Source organism: Strix uralensis, chromosome 14, assembly GCF_047716275.1.
Source record: "Strix uralensis isolate ZFMK-TIS-50842 chromosome 14, bStrUra1, whole genome shotgun sequence".
NCBI classification, from domain to species: domain Eukaryota; kingdom Metazoa; phylum Chordata; class Aves; order Strigiformes; family Strigidae; genus Strix; species Strix uralensis.
Window position 1 is genome coordinate 21,436,331 of NC_133985.1, and position 16,200 is coordinate 21,452,530.

Below are 16,200 nucleotides of genomic sequence, written 5' to 3' on the forward strand. Positions count from 1 at the left end.
GGATTCCCTGTCTATTTGTTCTTTGTCATCAAAAGCTGTTGTCCATGATTGCATGGTATTTTGTATTGTCTTCTGTAACACTCTAAAAGGACTGTTTAAATTGAATGCCTGAAGTGAGCACTAGGTAAGTCAGAGCACGGTGTATTTCCTTTCTGGACCTGGGAGACAGATGCGTCACTCAATAGCATCTTTTCTCGATATTACAATCACAAGGTGCTTTAGTGCTTTTGTTCCACAATGATGAAAATTACTCTTTTTTTTAACCTGTCTTGAAAGCCACTTGGTGTGAAATTTAGTGTAGAGAAACTGTAAAGTTTAAACTTAGTTACATACGAGTTGGACACTGATGTCACCGGTAGCTGACCCACCCAACAAGTAAATAGCTCAGAAACATTCACCGTAACCTCTGCCCTCACAGACAAAACTCCCACTGCTGATAGAGTTACTCATTATTTTCGTTACAGTAAAACTTGGGTAACTATCAAAAACTGGGCTGTGTTAGACCAGGAACTACATACATTGAGACTAGTAGCTGCTCTATGCTCTGATGAGCTCACAGTCTAAAAAGACAAGACAGCCTTGGGCTGGGGTTAGAAGTATAACTGTGTTTTTCAATAATCTCACATCAACCTATGGATTTTTTTTAAGAATGATGGAACGCAGTCTTCAAACATTATGATTCCCTGTACAACTTAATATCTTCTTAGTCTTCAAAACTCTATTTTTGTGACAAGAATAAATCAGTGGCACAGTCAGCATTTCTACACACATAGCCTAGCCAGCAAAAAACAACTCAACTTCTCTCAGCTTCCAAGGCTGAACACCACAGCCACGGGTCCTCAGATAGCTGCTGTCCCTACAGGGAGAAATTACGGCTTTCTAGCACTGCTTTAAATCACACCACGAAGCGCTACCATAACTGACTGGCCCTTTCATGAAACGTTCCCAGTACTTACAGTTGCAGAAGGTGTGTGCTTTATTGCAGTATTTGTGAGGTGTTATCTGACTTGACCAAGATTTCAGCTTGGCACCTCCAGTCCCATGGAGGAATCTCAGACAAACTTACACCTGACTTTGATGCTGGTGCACTCCTCTTCAAGTTGAGCCATTTCTGAGTATTTCTCACCTTAATAGCTGCAGACTGACTAATTCTAGAAGTTTAGTTCATTACAAGCAACAAAAAGAATGGGATCAGCAAAACCAAGAGTCTGTCACAATGCTTTGCTCAGGTAACAAATATCTGAAAGTACCTTCAATAGCATAAAACATAAAAAAAAATGCATGTTACCTAAAGTTAGAACACTTTTAACCTTGAGGGGGGGGGGGGAAGATTCAAAATTAATCGTTACCTAGAGTAGGCCAAATGAGCTCATGCTTTGCATTATTTATCATGAAGATCAGCTATCATTCTTTCTGGTGTCACAGTTTTAGGCATTCGTTGTTTTGACACATCCTCAATGGAAGAGCTTTGCAGTGATGACAAAGAGTGAGAGTCTCACCCGCAAAGGTGGCTTGTTTTTATATAACGTGGTGTTGATAATCTGGAAATTTTGCAGTAACTACTAAAAATCAGTAGGAACCACAAGAAGGGGAATTGGAAATCTAATAATTCTGTTGATGTAGAGTTGGTAACCAGGAAGTTTATGGGAATTAATAGATTTTAACAAGATATTTGTGTTGTTTTCACGGCGGAAGACGTGGATGACTAAGATCATTGTATGTACGTTCTTGGAGATGCTAAGCAGCTGTCTATATTTTGTTCCATGTTTCAACTGCACTTTGAAAACTTTTCTCTGTAGTTAATGGCTTTGTCACAAAGTACATATTCACTGTACTTTGCAAACTTAATAACTTCTCCCTGAATAAGAGCCTATTATGGCAATTAAGAATTGCTGGTAGCCATGGAAATAATCGCCTTTCTTGACCTAACAAAGGTGGTGTTCTGCTCTCCTGCAGGAATTGCATACCTCAGCTTTTTGGATAATTTACATGTCTCTGATTTAAATGATGCAATGTCGTTATTGCACTTTTGAAAATATAGAGCATAAATCAGTGAGAGCGGTTGTTCCATACAGAACAAAACACAGTCCTTGAATGTACACATACGTCACTTGCTGACTGAAATCAATGCCGTTTTGCTCACCTAAGGACAGGATTTGTCCCATGCGCCAACTGGAAAAACTGAGCTGATGGGGAAACGATGGGACTTGCACAGAGAGAAAAAGGTTGATATCCTCTGCCACAAAAATCAAATGTGAAAAGTTCATAATTTAAAGCTGCCCCGGGTCATAATAAATATTTCAATCCTCAATTATATGCAGTTTCTCCTTAACACAGAACTATCTCTTCAGGTTTTTGTAAAAATCAGTCCATAGAACCTTATCATATATGCATGTGTATATGTAGAGATAGATAAATATGTGTATATAAAATCTCATGTCATGGTGATAATTTACTTTGATCTATCCAGATTTGCTTTTGGTTCATGAATGGTTATCTTGTTGGGTTCTTTGTAGTATATGATCTACAATAACCCAAGCAGTAAAATAAGGGTTTTCAAGTGTGACTTCACTGGATTTACTCCCATATTCTATAGGTATAGTACAGATGCATGAAGCAGTGCCAACGTGAGATTTAACTAAAACAATAAAGCTGAAAGTGTCCTTTGCCAGTAGCCTTAATTCACCCTCACTTTCTCTTCCTAGGATTGTCGCTAATAGGCAATGACTACTTCTTAATTATTATTTAAGTTTAATAGCTGATTATTATTGCTTAATGATACGAATGCTTCTAGCTGCAGTTGGTCAGAGAAATCACTTCATTTCAGGCTTCTGAATGGATATGTTTGCAAACATTTTGCCTGGCACATTTATTTAGGAAGAGTTGAAATCCACATTTCATGAACATGCTTTCTGAGTTCTTTAAATTCCTTTTCTACAAACACGTCAATTACTCCAGGAAAGGCAGTGAACTTTTCTCAGATATGAGCAAAAATAATTTAAAATTTGGATTAATATAGGCTTATTTCTTTGCTTCATTGCTTCTTCAGTTTTATTTGAAATAGAAAAATGTATATTGAATTAGGTAATAGGAGCTGTATTTGAAAGCCTTTGTCATGCAGCAGATGCAGAAGAGCAAGCTGAGTCAATGTGGCTTGGCTCATCCCACCTAATTTTGGGATTTAACTGAGGCACACAACTGAACCTCGTTTTCAGCATTTGCCAGAATTGCCCTATGACATGTGTCTCCCTCCTAGGACAGAAAAAGGCGTATTATTGTCTGAAGAAAATCATCTCCTTCCCAAGCGGTCGTGACCTAAAATGCTCATTTTCCTTTTCCACAAACCGGAAAACTTAGCTCTATGGAACAAAAATCATACATTAGCCAGCTGGCTGCCTAGTCTGAGGAAGTAGGTAAATTTTGCTCCTACCGAGAGGCTGAAGCAATTAAATTTGTGAGCTCTTCCACAGAAGAGTTGTAACGCTCATAGATTTGCTTCTGATTTTTTTCCCTGCCCCACCTCAGCTTCTCTCAGACCCAGACAGGCAGGATTGACTTCCACCAGTCCGCGGTGCCTCTGGGACTGCCAATGGTCTTGTTAAATTGTGATAATAATTTTTAGGCTGTTGGCCACACATTTGTTATGAAATGAAGTAACTCTCTTCACATGAGCTGTCAGACAGAAATTACTTTTAGTCACAATCAATCTAAATTTCAACTGGAGACTTCAAGGTGAAGGCTGTGAACTTTGTTACCTATTAAAGATCCGTGAAGCCATCCAAGCTTTTTCATTTTTAGCTAGAACAGTATTTCTATACTCCTGTGCTGCAGAAAGTATTGTTTATATGCCAAAACTCCATGGCATTAAATGCAATAAATCCTGTATTTCAGGAAATGACCTCCATCAAAGTTGAGATTTAATTTCTTCAGGCCAAATTCTGCTCTCCCCTCCTTCTCCTGTTCAGAGCAATAAATGCTTTAAATAAACTCTGGGGAAAGTTTCTGGCCCCATGGCAGTAAAACCAAAAAAATGATCAAAAAATTACGTATTTATAACATTTCATTAGGCTTAAAATTACCTCTGTTCTTCTCATGGAAATGTTTAGGATTTTCAAGCAAATGGCAGTCTTGTTACGCTCGTTATAACATACTCACCCTTAAACCACTGGAGTACGGAGCCTGTGAACTGAGGCTTTGTGAACTTTAAAGACTTGTGGAAGAAGCCTGAGTAAGAGACAGCGAGCATCCATAAACTCTCTATAGTTACACACACAAGGATCAACACTGTACTTTGCACTGGAATATTTCTCTTGAATGCCTTTTGCTTACACTTCATTTTTAATCAAGCAAGTTGAATGCAACCCAAAACAAGACCTCTACCTAATGCTGAATTTAATGACCCTTTTAATACCAGTAGAGTTGGCCGCCTTCTCTCTCTCTGCTGTTCCCTTATAGCTTTGGAGTGTTAAACGTGTTATAAAAATGACTTTTTGGTATGGTCCACAAATTAACCAAAAGGCGCACAGAAGCAGTATACTCATCTAGCATGAAATCAAAATCTCATCAATGCAGATTACGTTAGATTAGCTAAGCAAGTAAACAATTAGCCAAGTTAATGTTACCTACCCTGTCCTTCAGCACCTAACAGTTAAGGAATTTGTCTTCCCAGACATGTTTAGTTCCAGCTCACGTTGGCGACATTGCAGATTATTGGATGAATTTTTCAAACTAGCAACTCCCATCAGCCTGTTGTTTTCATTCTGTTGTGAGTCTTGAACAAAAATGAAGGAAATCTTGGTAGGAAGAGGGGAGTCAGCTGCTTGGGGAGGAATTGTGGATTTTGATGTGAACTCACGGTGCTGACTAAGGAATTATTCTCAGGCTCTAGTCGCCACACACAGCAGCTTCTCGCTGGGCTAGATTACGGGGGATTATTCAGGATTATGATGTCACTCACTCCTGGTAGGGTTGAGGAGCTGGGTCCCCAAAACTGCTCTAACCTAATATTGAAGTTTTTGGCAAATACAAAAACTACATAAGTAACTGTTACTCTTTAAGTAAATTGTTGGGGGGTTTTATTCTTATTTTTACTGATGGGTGCATGCAAGTTCTGTTTCCTGCCTCTGAATTGCACATATTGTTCAGAGTGACTTTTTGTTCATTAAGGTCACAGTGCAAATGAAATTAGCAGCTGAAATTCTGGGACAGAAAAACCTGCTCCATCACTCTGCCCTTTGCTTCAGGTCTCATAAATCTCAGTGCTCAACTTGTGTGGACTGATGGTCTTTGAAACATATGTTGTGTGTGTACAGGTCTTTCTACAGTATTGCATTTCACTTTTGATTTGCTCTGCCTTGCTTTCAGTTCTCTTTGGCCCAAGACAAGCACATCAACAAAAATAATTAATTTAGCAATATTAAACCAGCTTCAGAGCATCTGTTTGCTAATATCACTGTTACCAAGCTACAGAAAAACTGTGAGTCTGACTTTAAAGTTCTCACAGTGACGTAGGAATTGAGTGTATTTGCACAGTTAATTCCTTAAAACAAAACATAAACCTTTTTTAACTGCTGTTTTTACAGAATTGTTGATGAAATAGAATTCATACAGTGGTGATATCTAAAACATTACATCTCCTATCATTAACACAAGATGTTTCAACTTTTTTTCACTCTAAATAAGACTTGCCGATATGATATACCCACCTATATTTCAGTTGTCTCCCTTACTTGCAAAATTTCAGATCACTGTATCTTTTTTGGTGTAAAGGATTATATCCCATGTTAAACAGTACTACAGCCACTAAAAATTTGAATTCACATAATATATTAGTATTTAACTCTAATCAGTGACAACCATACCAGGGCACCTTATCACACTTTGTGGCAGAGGGCACACTGGGGTAGAAGGGAAATACTTGCAAGATGTTTGTCATAGGAACAGGAGTTGTAATTTGGTTAAGCACCCCTAACTGCTTATTAAGAGCAGATGAACTGCTAGAAATCTTTTATGGTTAAACTAAGTTTAATTAGGTTGTGACTGCTTAGAACCAGTCAGCATCAGCCATTTCTTTGGTTTGCATTTCCCCAGAGCTTCCAGCAGCAGAATTTGCTCAGATTTGGTTTTATTGGGTATTTTTTCTGATGTTGGGGACAGATGATGGGTATCTTTGCGCTGTGGATGGGTGGTCCCTTTATCCTCCTGATATTCCCATCCCTGAACAGCTTTGTGTGCCTGGCACATTGAGCAAGACGATCCTCTGCCTTATGTATTTACGGTGGTCGTTAGTACCTTCGCTGTTAAATGAGATTTGGTGAGTAAGTAAGTAGCAGGGGCAATCGTAGGTATATATGCATTATCTTATATAGTGCCATAAAACAGTCCCATAAACTCCATGGTCTGGGGTTTTCACTTCTTCAGTGGGGAGGATCCTGCTGGCATAAAGTCAAAAGTTTGTCTTCTGAGCAGAAAAACGCAGAAGGTCAAATACAATTTTGTTAACAGGTATTTGGGGTGTTTTTCCACTTTAACAAATTAATTATAGTTCTTTTTGATCTTCAAAGGCTTTGCTGAATCATTGTTTGTTTCTTTTTTTGGCAGGGAAACTTATTTGCAATTCTGAGAAACAAATTGCAAACATTTTCTAACCTGAGGGCAAAACCTGCTGGCGTTTAGGTGTTTCCAGGTGGCAAATATATGAGAGATTGGAAAAAGTAAATGAACACCAACATCTATAGAATTTTTGGGGGTTTTTTGTTTGTTTGTTTTGTTTTTTAAATCAAAAACAACAAGGATAAATGTGTACAGAAATTCTTAATCCATCAGATGCTAGCTACAGTTTGTAAAGATAGTTTCTTAACATTGAAATGATGGGCTTTGTGGATGGCTGGCTGGCTGTGTAAAAAGAAATGAATGCAAGCAATGATTTGCATTGTGAAATTTTCCAGAAATTTCTGACTTCTTATCAGGTGGCAGATTATCACCATGTTGATAACATGACAAATGCTGACCCAGTAACGGGGTCGAACAAGGCACAGGATTCCCATGCGGAGCTGAGAGAGCCATGGGAGGGAGAGGGGCAGGAGCGGAGATGGGCATTCTCGGGGCTCACCACCAGCTGCCTGCTGTGTTTTACCCCTTCTGCCCTTGTGCCATGTTCAAGGGTGCTGGCTGAGGCCCTCCAGGCTCTACTTCAGGGAAAATATCAAGAACACGGCTAGAAATAGCAGTGAGGGGACTTCATGAGCTGTACTGGTGATGCTCTGAGACCTTCTCTTCCCAACCCAGGGGAATGACCATGGATTGGTCAAGGATTGCACAAGGATGCTGGTTTTTTCCTTCCCATTGCAACTCTCATACGTAACGTGCTGTTTCAAAAAAACTGTGGAAACTTTCCAGTCTACAGACTCTTTTTCCATATTTTATAGTTTGCTTCCAGATTTTTTCTAAGGGATATTTTGCTGAAAGCAATAACAGTTCTAAAGCATTCTACCCTCTCTCCCTTTAGGTGGAGCAGAGGAGGAGCTATTCCTGGAGCACCCCGGCCCTATCCCACATGGCACCTGCAAACCCTTACCCTGTCGCTAAAGCGATGGCAGCTCCTGGGATGCTCCTGGTCCCTGCTCCAGCCCATCGTGTGCCTGGTGCCTTTGGCCCCGACTCTGCTATCTTTACTCACAGTGTGAGATCTTATTTGGTGAACAGTCTGTTTGAAATATGAGTCTAATCCCAGGGTAATGTACTATTCCTCTTAGATTTAACTTTAGCTGATCCCTACAGTATTAATTTTTTATCAGGACGGTGTAATCTGTCTGTGAGATCTTGACAACAGGGTCCCTAAGGAAAATGGAAACTTCTCAAACTTGCGATTTAAATGCAAACCCATGGGGATGTGCTGTGGTCATAGGTACTGTGCAGAGAGGACCAAATCATTCCGAGCACCAGTGACACTTCCTCCTAGGAAAGGAAAATGTGTAGTGTCATCTGGACCCTTCTCATCACCGTGCAGCTTCTTGTAGTCCTTCTGTGGGTGCTGCAGCCAGCTCCTGGCCCCGTGGCCCAGCCCTGGCTGCAACACGGCTGAAGGGACCCAGAAACAGGAATGGGTCTGTAACACTAATGGGTCTGTTGTTGTTGTTGTCAAGTCTACAGCTGGATCCTTGCCAAACAGATCCTTGTGGCGACATGGATTTCCATTTATCCAACTGCTTGACAACATCTGGGAATTGTTGCAGCTGATTGTTATATTAGCGATACCGGGAGTGTTTATTCTGTGACGTGCATCTCTAGATGCCACAATGGCATAAATAATCCAAGGAACAACACAGAAAAATGTTACGTGCTACAGCCCAATGCAAGAAAATAGGTAAAAGAGCCTATATATGAAAGCAATCTTTGACTGATACAAATTTTACTTGATTCATAAATAAGACTGATTCATACAAAAGGATTAAACTTTATCAAGCAATAGCAATAGGTTGACTTCAGTTACCTGAAAGTCTGAATTGACTCAAGCTTTAAATGCAATTGCTTTTTAAGTTTGAATTTAAAAAGGAAGCATCTTTGAACAACTGAACTCATTAAAGAAATTTTGTATTCCCAGCATTTTTTAAAAAAAGAGAAAAAACCCTAAGATTTTGGTGTAAAACTTTAAAGCTTTAGATTATTTAAGTGTTTTGAAATGTAAAGAAGTCTCCATTAGAAAAAGAGAGTAAATTAATTTCTTGGTCGTTTTCCAAAATTTCCTAAAACACACATTTTATTATTTTACTCTGGACAAGGGATCCAGATTATGAGATCAGTTCAAATTTAACAAATGTTGAAGCCATAAGAGTGTAACTCAAAGCATGCAAATGAAGAGAATGGTTACTGGGCTCAAGGGAAGTGGGATTAGGGTGAATCGCATGCTATTTTGGCAAGGATTTACACCATTTTTGAGACTCTGACGTTTTCAATGAAATTCTATTTATTCACAACTTTTTTTTTCAAGTTTCTGCACTTTTACTGCTTGATCTTGGTCTTACTGCCTCATCCATGCTCATTTATTTTGATGGAGTCCGTTTTGATTTATGTAGTTATTGAGGTGGAATGCTGAATTACTCCAAATTAGCTGGGTTTGTGTATACATGTGGATTAATGGGCAAAAGAATAAGCACCATCTGAGATTTACAGATGCTTCCTTTCTCCATAACATTCTTATGATGTTTTCTGACAAATATTCTGGAATGAAAAGGATCAGATTAGCTTCTGATCTAGAGCAGATGCTTCTTGCATCCTGAAAGTCAGAGGACTTCTGCCGGCTGGTTGCCATGACCCATCCAAACTGTGGTAAGTAATTGTGAAAGTTTGTGCACTCTGATTCACTTCAAACAATGTGTTGTGCAGTGACAGTAAAGAACAAAAGCCTATCAATAATCAAGGGGTCGCGGTTAAAAAAAATTAATGGCTCTCAATATAAAATTGGATCTCTGGGTCTTCACTCATTCACTTCAGAACTAGTTCAAAGCTATCCAAGGTAATAAAAGACCTTGCTAAAATAAAAGACCTATCCAAGCTAATAAAAATCTTGACAGAGTTACTGTGTGTCATTTTCCAGGGAGCTGTAACTACTGCGTTACAGCCAGTTCATTGAGAACTAAGTACAGAGCCCAAACACTGACGAAGCTTTGGAAGAAAAATGAATCATGGCTGGATCAGATACAGACACAAAAGTGCTGTGTTAGAGGTTAAAACCATTCCAGGAGCTGAATGCCTTTGCTGCATAGAAAAGGATGTGACAATGAGTTTCATTTAAAGACTGAATTCATTTGCCATGGGAACAATGAGGTTTTGCTTTTTTAATCAAAATGCAGACAAGTAATTTCTTGGGCAAGCAAAGCTCTGAATTATGCTTGGGAAGATACAACGTGAGTAAACAGTATTTTCTGTAATACAGCTATAAAATATTATAATATACATATACATGAAATAAAGAAGTGATTGAACTTGTCATTTAATTGTATTATCAGATATGTGGCTTGTGAAAATGTCAGGGAAAATAATACAGTATGTAGGATGGGTCAATTTATTAATTGTGGATAATTTTTGAGCCAACTCCAGTCAGTGCTATTGTATTTCTTATTTATAAGTATTCACCAAGTTGCTTGGATAAATAATTTTCAGCCAGCAGTTAAGTTTTTCATAGTCTTCCCATTTCAATTACTTCCCAGTTGTCTACCGGTATCAGTGACTGGACTCCGAGGTCACACAGCATCATTTTAACCTGGATGACCGTAACTTTTCCAGCGGGAGAGTAACGTTCACCAGCTGGTCAGTTTGAGCTTTTTGATGATCGTTCTAAATATTTGTAACCTTCCAAATAACAGGAGAAAAGGGTTAATTTATTCGTGCATATCTTTGTAATTCTTGCCGGCTTTCCCTCTCACAACACCAGCTCTATTATAGCCTACTTCGCTCACTGATTAAAATTGAATCACAGAAAAGCTCCAGTTAGACCAGTCCAACTGGGGGTCAAATCTTGCTCTAGTTATTCATTTTCACTCCAACAAAAATCGGGAGTTTTATCTGAATAAGAACTTAGGACTCAAATCTGTTAACTAACAAAGCAAAAACGCTGGTTAGAGATAGAAATGATCTGTCAATACGTGCTTGAAGTATATGTCATTGTTGTTGTTTTCATTAGAAAAGGTGCAGTGACTTGAGGGTTTCTACTTACATGAGGAGCAACGCTCACGTCTCTGCTTGGAGCAAGAGTTTGGAGGAACTGCCCCCATAGCAGCACCACTAAAACCAGCTGCCCCAAATGAAGCCTCATCCATGCAAGCTCTCCCTGTCAGGCTTTCTCGGTGGTGCAGGAATGATAGAAATGTAGGAATGATAGAATAATTTTGTCACTTCTTTAAGTGAACAAGAGCAAAATGGGGGAGCTAATCTAAAGCTCTTCCTCCCTTCCCAGGAGAGCAGCTCTCCACATGGAGCTAACACAGCTCCCCACAAAGCTCCCATATATCCAGTAAGGAGCAAATAATCTCTGATGTGAGGTGAAAAGAAATTTGGGGGCAAGGAGAGCAGGGCAGGAGGAAAATGGGATATTTTATCCACTTCCCATGGGAATGCCGCTGTAAAAATAGGTTTTGCCCTGGTTGGAGAAGTCTTTTATTTCAAGTTTCTTCAGGTTCATCAGCAGCATCCCTAGAAGGGTAAAGATGTCTAAGCTTGGCCATATTTCCTCTTTATGCTGTGCCTCTTTTTAGGTTTAAAGCTCTACTTCTCTGCAGAGACTTGTTTGTATGTTGCTCAGGAAGCCTGGAACAAACTATTTCAGATTTCAGTTTGGGGGTTGAGGCAGGGACAGGATATTTAAATGCAGATATTAGATGGTACCCACGTGCCCTCGGGGAGACAGGATTGCAAAATCTCCATTAAGGCCATGTGGGAGGCAAAAAAAAAAATGAAGAAAAAAGGATTCAGGTCTTCATATTATTCATAGTGGGTCTTGTCCCTCGAGATCTGAACACGCTGACAATGAGGAGTTTTGAACAGGTTCCCAGACATTAGGGAATTACACAATATATGAAGAAGGTGAGATGAGAATAGGGATTAGAGATGTCCCCATTCTCTCTTTCTTCCTGTTTAAAATGCATCAATATTAAAAAAGGAAGAGAGAAAGAAAGAAAAAATCGGAGCAGTGGGAGATTTTGTAACCCTGTTAAAAAAAAAGAAGCAGCAAAGATATATACAGCCTGCAGTTGACACTAACTTTTTCCTTTCTTTTCCACCCGAATCTGAGCTAATAGGAATAATAATAACTGTTCTGCCTGCCCACTGACCCAAAAGATGCGTGTTATTGCGCTAATCCCCTTCTACCGGTATTGACTGCTGGTCTCTATGGGTTTGCCTTGCAGAGTCAGAAATAAATTACCCATCAGAATCAATGAAACTCATGGCCGTGCTTTACCCAGATGTAGCTCTGTCACCCATACTTTCAAGTGATAAGTGCTTGCAGATTACTCCCATACTTCATCTTTTGAGTGTGTAAGGATGTGCAAGCCACCCTCAGGAGAAACCCACTCATCGGTGTATGGTCACTTTTGGATCGTTGTTATCGCTTCGCAGTGCCGTCGGGTTAGACAAATTCAAAATCAGGGTTGCTTCTGCTCCTTGGTATGGAAACAACAAGTTAACTGAGGGTCGTGATGCTGATGTCTCAGTGACACTGAGGTTATTGCACTCCCCCAAAGCTCAAATTAAACTGAGGAAGCACAGCTACTTCCCAGCCTGTGTTGTGCCTGGTACACCTTGACTTTTAGATAGTTTAATTCATTATTTGTAAACTGCCAGATATTAGATAGTTCACTTGCTGCAGGATCGGTGGTGTGAGTAAAAGAACTAAGTCACCTAATGGGCAACTGCCTTGTGGCTTTGAGAGATCCTCTGGTATCATTAAAATCCACAGAAGAGGGATGTATATACTGAGAGTGTGCCATTACGTTGTGGAAAAGATGGATTCGAGAATTCAACAGCAGCACTAATAATATTTGAAGCCAAGTCAGGTAACCTCAGGCTGAAGAGAGCTGCATGTTCAAGAGAGAAAAGTCCTCAAGATGCTGGGTGTGTACGTTGGAAATCTCTGCTGAAGCAGCGGCGGCCGTGTGGAGCAGCATCACCCAGGACATGCACGACTGCAACAGAGCAGACACCAGCGTAGGTGAAAGATCCCCGTTCAGCCCTCATCAGGAGTTTTCATACGGGTGAAAATGAAATAATAGATTTTTTTTTACATTTATTTAATAGCAGAGCAGTAACTGGTCATCATAATATCCTATATGTAATTTTTATCAGAACTTCTGCTTCTAGACAGAAAATAAGACTTTCTGTATCAGTTTTCACTATTGATTTGGAGTCTGAGCCTCTGCTTCGCTCTTTTAGTTAGAAGTCAGCTGGGTACTTGTTACTTTCAACAGCATTAAACTATATATATACCAGCCTGATTGCCTGAAAGTGATCACGGGATTAGCTGTTTATATTCTCTAAGTGATGCTCCTTTTTCTAGAGGCTGATGTCAAAGTCTATTTATAAAATCGCAGAATTGTAGACTAACTTAGGTGGATGGGACCTCTGGAGGTCACTGAGCCCAATCTCCCACTCAAGGCAGGGTCTGCTAGAGCAGGTTGCTCAGAGCCTCCTCCAGTCAAATTTTAAATATCTTGACGGAAAGATCCCACAACCTCTCTGGGCCCCTGTTCCAGTGTTTAACTGCTCTCAGGGTGATTTTTTCCCTCCCTTCTATCTAACCAGAACATCCCCTGTTGCACCCTTGGCCGTGCATGGTCGCTGTGTGCCCATGAGGAGCATCTGGGTCCATCTCGCTGCCCTCCCTCTCTGTAGCTGCAAGCACAGTGAGGTTCCCCTCCTAAGGTTTTTCCTCTTAAGGCTGAACAAACTCATTTAGATAAGCCTTTATTCTTTCATTTACGGAGTTACAGCGTAGCAAGTGTCATTAGCACAGCGTAACTATAGAGAAATTAGGGGTTTTTTAATTCATTGTAATATTTTCTCCATCTGTGTTTGTAAACAGCTATGATAGGAAGTCTTAATTGTGCCATTTCCTTTCACACAAAACTTCTGTTAGTTCTGTGCAAGCTCTACACTTACAATTAAGGCGGCCTGTCATGTTTTGGATTTGTCTGTGATCCATTTTGATTCCTTCTAATCCAGAGTAACCCCCAGCAGTGTGACTCTGCCCCTCCTAAAGATGGAAGAAGATGAAACCGAAGTTTACCCCGAGGATCTGATTAAGAGGCAGTCAAAAGCTGCTTTCAGTCGCAAGGATGCTGAAGGAAGTGGTCTTCACCTCGGTGTGTCGCCACGGGCTGTGAAGCACCCACGGCTTTGGGTGGTACCTCCAGGAGGTACGTGGGACTCCTCACAGGCTTCCCTGCACCACCACGGAGCCGGCACCGCGGGTGCGGAGGGCGCTGCGGCTGTGACAGCACAACTCTACGCACAGGTTCACAGGGCAAATAAACACTCGGGGGCTGGAGTGGGGTTCACAGCCCTCTGCTCTCTTCTGCAGTGCTGCGGCTGTCAGTGCTTCCTTTAAACCAGCTTAAGTACCTCCCTGTGAGTTGTAGCGGCGTATTTGCATTGCGGCACAGATGTACCCAGTGTAACACCACATATAACTCTGTAAAGCCAACATCTGGTCCCATTAAATGCGATAGAAATATTGTTATTGGTTCCAGTGGGTCTGGTAGCTCATTTATTTAATTTGGCATTTTTTTCTACAGAAAGCAAAAGTCACTCGTATGATTGAGCAACCTGTCTGAACTAGTCAAAACTCTGACCCAAAGGTTTGGTGGGTGTGAGCAATTACATGGTTGCTCGTGTGACTTTCACACATTTTATGTTTTCTTCCAGGTCACTATCTATTATTTTCAGAATGGAAAATTCAAAGATCTGAAAGCACTTAATAGGTTGAGAGAGACAATGCCTTATAAAAATGTTATTGCTATTGACTTTGTGGAAGATTTGATTACAATGAATTGGCAGGGAAATGATTTAATACTAAACATTGACGACTGTAATATCCAAGAGTAATTCTGGACAATAAGAGACAAGAGAAAAAATGCATTTCCTTTTACTGTGGGAGAGACTGTTGCTAAAGGGATAACGGAGACTCGGTATAGTAACTACTAAGAGTGAGATGCTTCTAATAGCAACACAAAAGCACCAAAACTGTTTGTGTTGGAAGACTTACAGTAGAAATTTGGCCAAACAAGAAAAATATGTAAGGAAAAATAATTCCATAAGCAGATGAAACAAATGTAAAATTAAATTTTTACTCCTTTAAACATTTTATCAACAACTGTTACTAGTGAATGGCCACAAATAAGGCAAAACAATCAAAAATTAATGTCTATACAGGGTCCCAAGACAGATTTGTTGAAGCCGTTCAACACCTTGCTTTCTCATTGGTGTGTGTTTGAGCCTTAAGCATGAGAAATTTCGACTACTGGCTCAGACTATGGTCCCCAAAATTCTCTGTCAAGCTCGATTATTTCTCCGCTTCCTCCGTTCTGCTGTTTACATTTCCCTGTGTATCGTCCCAGCCAGGGTTTTATAACCCGTTGTTTCAGTTCAGCTCGAGATTGTGTTACAGCGCAGCCAAAGAGCTGTCCACGAGAAAGTAAAAATCTTAGCACGATTCCAACCAGAGACTCTTTATCTTTAAAATACAGCATTGCGCAGCCTAATGTCCTCTGGTTTTATTAGCTATTCTTGAGGGGTGCTTAGCTGGCAAGTGCAGCATCTGCCACCGGCTCATCGCAGCTTTAACAGCCTGAGTGCAAACTTCCCAGCCTGTGCACAAATAACATTTTACGGGGCCCGACGGCTGGTGGTGGTGGCGGGTTTTGCTGTTCCCAGGCTGCCGGTTCCTCCGGGACCCAGGCACCGCAGCAGCGTGCAGGATGTGACCCTTTTCTTAGCAAAGCGGAAGATGGGACCTCGGTCCCTGTGGTCACTGCCCCTCTCTGGTAAACCATCCTTTTTCAAGGTAAACCAACTTTTTTTCGGGGAAACCATCTTTTTTACCCTCTTCTAGCTCACTACGGTCGAGGGAACAGGAGGGGCTGCTGTTGTGGTTCAGAGACAATTCTTCATGTGTGTCCAGCAGGTATAAACCCTGCTTGTGCGGAGGGGACTGTGCATAGCCAGTGACATTAATTTACCGTGAGGGGAAAATTCCAGCTTAAGTGGTCTCTACTGTGCATAAAACACTCAGTACCAGTGACATTTGCCTCTTCTCTTAGTGATAAAATATATTTATTTGTGAAGTAGATCTTAATCTATCTCAGAAAAGTGTTTTTAGTTTTTCACAGTAGCATTTAGAATGATTGAAAGTATAGGCTAGAGAGGACATCTTTCCATAGCAATGAACAAAAAAAAGAATAACTTTTCAGCATTACCGTATATCAATAGCCAATTATTTTTGTATGGATGGGTTCTGGCTGGCTGCTAATGGACTGACAATGAGATAAGTCTTCCAGGAGAGAAACCATCATCTTAAAGATGGAGTGGCTGGCCTTTTAATTTTAAGGTATTACCAAAATCACACCTTTCACCTTTAAAAATTGTAAATGATCACAGTCTTGTTCTAAATCATTTAATTGCTGTTTGAACTGAGCCTGGCTCATGCTT